This window comes from Amia ocellicauda, chromosome 22, assembly GCF_036373705.1.
Source record: "Amia ocellicauda isolate fAmiCal2 chromosome 22, fAmiCal2.hap1, whole genome shotgun sequence".
Taxonomy (NCBI): Eukaryota; Metazoa; Chordata; class Actinopteri; order Amiiformes; family Amiidae; genus Amia; species Amia ocellicauda.
Genome location: NC_089871.1, coordinates 14,699,710 through 14,706,657, shown reverse-complemented (window position 1 = coordinate 14,706,657; position 6,948 = coordinate 14,699,710).

The following is a 6,948-nucleotide window of genomic DNA, read 5'->3' as shown; positions in this document are numbered from 1 at the left end:
TTTCTAGGGCAAGGAGGGGGGCCAGTCTGGCCGCAGGGGGCGCATGCGTAGTTACATTAGGTTTTAAATGTGTTAAAAAAAACAACGGTGTTTTCTGGACAGTATTTTAGTGTCGTAAATGAACAGTAGTTTTCCAAGGAAGTGGCTTTAAAAAGAAGAACTGTGAAAATCAGAGTTAATTTCTGTTTTGTTTCCATTAGATCTATAATACCCAATGCTGCTTGAGGAAGTAACAGAAATAACATAACTCGCCCTGTTTTAGTCACTTGACCTCTCTACTAGTGACAAAAAACAGTTTACCTAATTTCTATAACTTTAGTGAGGAAACATTAACTATAAACGTTTTCTGCTATTATTACTTACTAGTATTTGATATGTATTTGCTGTATGTTGTTTACTAAGTGAATCAACAGAAATGTAAATAATAAAAAAAAAATGAAATTAGCAGTACAGAACATGTATTTTTCAATTTTTCAACTGAGCTGGGGTGTACATTTGGACAGGGCATTAAAACACCAGTTGAATATTAAGGTACTGTGGCCATTTTTAAAATATTATAAACTTTTTAAGAATCTTACCATACAGATTACTATTCAAATATTAAACTTTTTTGGATTGGTTACGTTATTTTTGAAAATAGTTCATACTTCCTGAAAATGTCCCTTTATGCTGAAATCTCAAATTCTGTAGACAGTAGTGCAGCTACAGTTGGGTTTGAGTTTAAAATATTTGTAAAACTTTTTCTCTCAATGGCCTCTCCTTACTTCCAATGTCTTTTCCAACTTCTTGCAGAAAATATCTTTACCTGAAGTTCCTATTGTACCACAAGGTGGGGGTATTATACAATTCATCATATATCTCAAAAGTATATGTTGCTGTTTACAGTTCTCAGCAGTAGGTTTTATTCAAATTAGTGTGTTAAAATAATCAGACAAAACTAACATTTTAACTTAAACTTGAATGCTAAAGTTCCTCGAGAAACTTTGTCTTCATATGACAGTAGTTTTGAGTACAGTAAGCAGTGTGTTTCAGTGTACATGTAGTACTGTAGTAAGGATAAGATACTACAGTATACAACAGTGTACTATGGTATATCACAAGTTTCTATATACTATAGTATACAAGTTGTATATAGTATACAATTGTAATATGCTATAAAATAGTGTACTATAATTGTTGTACTGTAGTAAGCACATCACAAGGTATTAAAGTATACTATAGTATACTAGTATGTACTAGTATGTAGAACTGTACTATACATTACAAGGTACTACAGTATACAACAGTGTACTATATTATATCACATGTTACTACAGTATACTATAGTGTAAAAGTGTATTATGGTATAATACAGTAGACTGTAGTATTTGTTGTACTACTGTAGTAAGTACTATAGTACATCACAAGGTACTACAGTTTACTATAGAAAATGTTATATTATAGGGAATTAACTACGGTATGTAGGAGTGAATAATATGGAATAATAATACAAATAATCGGTACTAAAGCCCCATATATACAAATTTATTCTTGTAATATTATTTGTAGTAGAAGAAGTTGAATAAGTATTAGTATATAATACAGTATTAAACAAATGTATTATACTATAATTATTATTAGTAGTAGAAGAGCAATAATAATTAGTATATACCTAACATTTTAACATATTACAATCAAAAAGTATTTCAATTGTAGGTAGCACCTAATAGAAATGCACTCATCAACCACAAGGTGGCGGGTTTTACAAAAGTGTATTGATTTCAAAGGTTAACAAAATTCACCTCAACTGTTATACTAACTATTATTAATATATACATTCATATATAAATAACTATTGTCAGCATCTGGTTTAAAATGACTGCATTCTCCCTTTCTTTTTTGTTGTTTGTTTAACAGAAGTTTAATTTCAGACAGAATTGTGTACTAATATTGAGTAATACACTGATAGGAATACTAACACGTAAAAATATTATATATCTTAGTTCACCCAGAGGGACATACTTTTTCACTCTGAAAGTGAGGGATAGCTGCCCAATCTTTCACCTGTCCCCTTCCCTCAGCCTTAACACACACATTCACCTACATACTGACTTGCCTAACTCCCTACTACATCTCCATACATCTCCATACATGCAGTAAATCCAGCTGATATATACATTGACATGTATGGTGATAGGTTAGTTTCACTGAAAAAAGAAAAACACCTGGCAATTTCATCACTTCAACAAAATGAAGAAGACCTTGACACTATTTCACTGCCAAATCAGTTCCCCATTCTCTCCCCACCCCCCACCCCTGCCCTTTTCATAGGTTTTCCCATCATTTTTTAATTAGGATGCTTCTGTGTTATTTCCTTCAGTTCCTGAATCTCTAGATTCTTCATCTCTAATTTAGAGCACCATACTCTCTGAATTCAAACAGCATGCACCTGCTTATAATGCATGCAGTGTTAGCTTGTCCATAAGTGTACACACCTAATACATTTGGTCAGCTGTCCTGGAAAGGATGTTTTTAAATCACAGAATTGCTCTGCATATATTTTTAGTTTTTATTTATTGTTGTTGTAAATTTGAGGATTTTTCTTTTTAAGCAACATGCTTTTCTTACTCTTCACACTCTAGCACTAAATGTAAGAATGCTATTTATGGCAGGCACTGCCTGTGAGAGCAGGTGCTGTTCTCAGATTGTCTTCTGCTAATTGAATTCGAAGGAATGACTAAGTGTGAATGTTTCACCCAAATGTTCAGTTAATTTCACCGAAGGTCGATTGTGTGGAAGAGTTATTAAATTTCTGTGACTGTGAAGGAAAACCATTCAACATCATCAGCACAATAATAATAATAATAATAATAATAATAATAATAATAATAATAATAATAATAATAATAATAACAAAATTGTAAAGTCCTCTCCTGAATCAGTACAGTTAAAGTTAAATATACTGATATATCTTTAACATAATTTAAATAATATGTTTAAATTCAGTTTAAATAATAATTCTATTCAACTCTATGACTATTATACTTTCTAAAAGAGTCTGAAACTCCTAAAACACACATACACACCCACACAAAAACACAGTGACACACACACACACACACACACACACACACACACACACACACACACACACACACACAACATGTAGCATTGCTGCTGATTTGGCAGCTGCCTTGTTGGTTATTTACATTTCTGCTCCATGTGGGCATCTTTAAAGTAATCAGGTCAGATTTCAAAGCCCTGGGAATCCATTAAGTGACCTTTTTGTGGAGTTGTCATGGATTTTCATATGGAGAAATCTTGGCTTTCATCTCGTGACATTGCTGGGGTCTCAAAACAAACAGTCTCCTTTTATGTCAAGTGCGAAGACACACCAGGAGAGAACACCTGAAACACCCCAGTGAGATTGTCTCAAATCGAAGAGGGAGCTCCCGCTGGCAAATCCAGGCAATTCCCCAGATTGAACCCAGTTTACCGAAATATAAAACAGTGCAGCACAACTCATTACAAAGGACATTATAGATTTTTGATATATTTTTTTAAATAATTGTCTGCTTTCCTCACCCACAAACAAGGAACATGACTCAGTACACTAATTGATGTTTAATTCTATTATATTTGTTTTGACATTAACCACTTGTAATACGTGACAGCTCTGACAATACTATTTGTTTGTCATGCCAATTAAGCAGCTTTGAATTGAAGCCAACACTGACACAAGTTTTAATCCGGTGAGAGATCACTTTTGGAGCACTTTTTAAACCACACAGAATAACTACAGCCCAAAGCCAAATTCATAATAACTGCTGAACTCGTACTGCAAAAGAAAGCTATTAAAAATAAAAGGTTTGTTTCTGTAGAAAGCTGTGTGTGTGAACCATTGTTGTTGGAACTGGTAGAAAATAACTGATTAGATGTGATACAAAATCTGCCTTGACTGCAGCGACTCCAGCATTCAAAATTCAGTGAATTAAATAAGTTGATGGGACTTTGATGGGACTGGGTTTACGCTGGTCCCATAACACTGATCCAACATGTGTTTGTCAATCATGCCTTTAAGTCCTCAGCAGAATCTGTGAATGTGAACGTATCACATGGACAGTTCAGACTGCTCCCTTGCAAGATCAAGCAAACGTAAAAATAAACACAACAGTGCCCAAACACAACCCACGCAAAGTCTCTCTGAGTCGATATTTTTGTGCTGTTCCAGAAGCACTGATAATATAGCACACCTGGACAAAGCAACTATACACATAAACAAAATAAATAATGGAAACCAGACCGACCTTTCGTCCAATTGGGTGGTGTGTTATTTTTTGACCAGACCGAGTGAATTCCCTTTGAAGGGAGTGGGCACAGGTAGAGAGGGGAGCCAGGGACTGCAGACAACATCAAACAGAGTTTAAAGAGAGAAAGGTCAGCAGTGTGTCAGGTTTGTTTTCAGGGCTGATTAGCCACCACAAAGCCAGTTGTCTGTTCATTAGTTATGAGTTAAAGCACCATCTATATTTCTTAGACCAAAAAAGGACCTCCCCAATCCCAAAACAACCGCTTAACTGAGCAGAAGGAAATGTTTTCATGGGTGATCTATAAAACCAACTGAATTGAAGCTCCCCAGGAACCAGCTTAGGACATCAGCAAAAAGCTAGACACTACATTTCGGGGGAACGGTGATTGTAGTTTTTTTCTGTACTCCCCATTCCAATGAGAACCAGTTTGCTAGAGGGAACTTTCACCATTTCACACAGATATGTTTCTTTTGACACTTTGACATTGTCTGGATGGAAAACGGACCTGTCACCATGTGCAGCTGAGAGAAAGACTCGCCCGGACCTGGTAATGTGACTAGAGACAGAAGCATGAGATTATAGTGATTACTGTGTCAAGACGACAGCAGCCCAGAGTACAAGAGACGGAGGAAAGAGCTTCAGTTTGAGGCGGCCGTGCATTTTCATTAGCGGAGAACGCCTCCTTCATCTTTGTGGGCTTTTTGTGGAAATTGAACCTTCAATCCACTTTAATAAGTCTCCTAAGGGGCTAAACTGCACAACCCAACAAACCACTCCAGCCTGTGTAAAGTCAGGAGACACTTTTCATTTAAGCAGCATCTTTCCTCTTCTCCCAAGAGCTGCAACTCCCCTGCTTTAACTGAATCCCTTTCAGGTTCTTCACGTCTTCTTAATTACAGCAATTAAAAGGAAGAAGAATATTAAAAGAGAGAGAAACAGAAGATACAGGCTATCCACTGCAGAGTCCCTGAGAGAACTAGTCGCTCTCTGAATTAGATGTAGATTCAGATTTGGATTTTGACTACGGCTTGGGTTTAGGTCATTCTTAAGGCTAATAATTGGGTGTATACCCTACCCTGCCAATCCCTAATCCAGCAGCATATGGCCTGGTTTGGTTTAGGGCTAAGGTATTTTCTAGACATAAAAAGGGATTTAGGTAATGATTATGTTGAATTAGAGATTAGGCTTACTAGGCTGACATAGGTCTGTGTAGTTTCAGATTGGTTCAGATCTTACTGTAGCATTTTAACTATTTTGCTATGGATTTCACCAATGAGAAACACAACAAATAGTAGGAGAGGTAATTGAAAGTGCAACAGTTCTGGCTATTTGGGCTGGTTTAGGATTAGGGTTACATTTCACAGTATTTTTAAAAATACACTAGGGTTTGGAATTGTGATTATATTTGTTTAACTTAAAAGGCTGGCATGATGGAGTGGGCCTAACCAATTTTTATGTTGGTTAATGTTAGATTTCAGATTGCTAGTCCTTATTGTCATTGTGTCCAATGATAAAGTCCCTCAGACTACATTCCACTACAGTGAACAACTATAGAGCCCATACTACCAGCTACAGTTAAAGGTATCAAAGTGGACAGTGATGGTGGGTATCTAAGTCTAGCAGGTGAGACTAATCTCAGTGCTTTGCATTAGTATGTAATTGCTGCATTGCATAAAGGTGCAGAAATGAGGCGTTGTCACAGAGGCCGACAGACACAGACAAGTGCTTTGCAAGCACCTCCTGAGGCCACTGTGCTGGAAGGCAAGCTGGTTGCATTGCATTTTGCGTTTAAACATAAAAAAACAAAAACAAAAGAAAGGAATGGTGGGCTGTGGGTTTTAATTGACCTTTAAGGCTTCATGATATATTACAACTCACCCGAGGGAAATGTTTTTATTGGCTTTATGATAATCACATTCATGCTTTATGAAAGGTATGCAATTGACAGCATGTCTTACTTATTGTGTATCTCTACCTTAGCCGGCATGCGCTCACATGAGGATTAGCAGGGTTTATTTAATGCATGCACACTTGATTCCCCTTTAATCACTGTGTAAAGTTTATTTCTATATTTTCAAGTTGTTTAAATTACACTTAATATTTAATCTTCACCTTTCTGCAAGTTTTGATTGTTTGTCTCCAGTCCACTTAATGGTAATGCAGAAAGCTTCCTTCCCCTAATGTCATGCTCTCTGTATTGTTGTGGGTCTGTTGTGCACTGTTCAGTACTGTACATCGTGCTGCAACCCTAACTTTATAAAACACTTCTATTCATGGCTTTTCAGCTCCAACAATGATGTGAAAACCACATGGGAAAGATCAGGAAAAAACATATCCGACACTAATTTGAACAACTGTCATATGACTGATGTCAGTGTCATTGTTCTCGCGCATGTAAACCACCTTCCTGGGATTTTCCTGCAAAACAGCATGTGAACTGTACAATGAGATAATTTGCATATCAATTCACCCCTTTGCCTTAATTTGCTTGACGTTGGGTTAACAACTGCTCATCTCAAGTGCAATCAACTAAAACCATGTAAATCCTGAAAGCAGGGTCCGAGGGTCATTTCATCACTTGAGCATATCGTATTGAGAATGTAAACTCTTCTCCTGCACCAATTAAATGGTGGTGTAGATGAGTATATCCCATAATAGG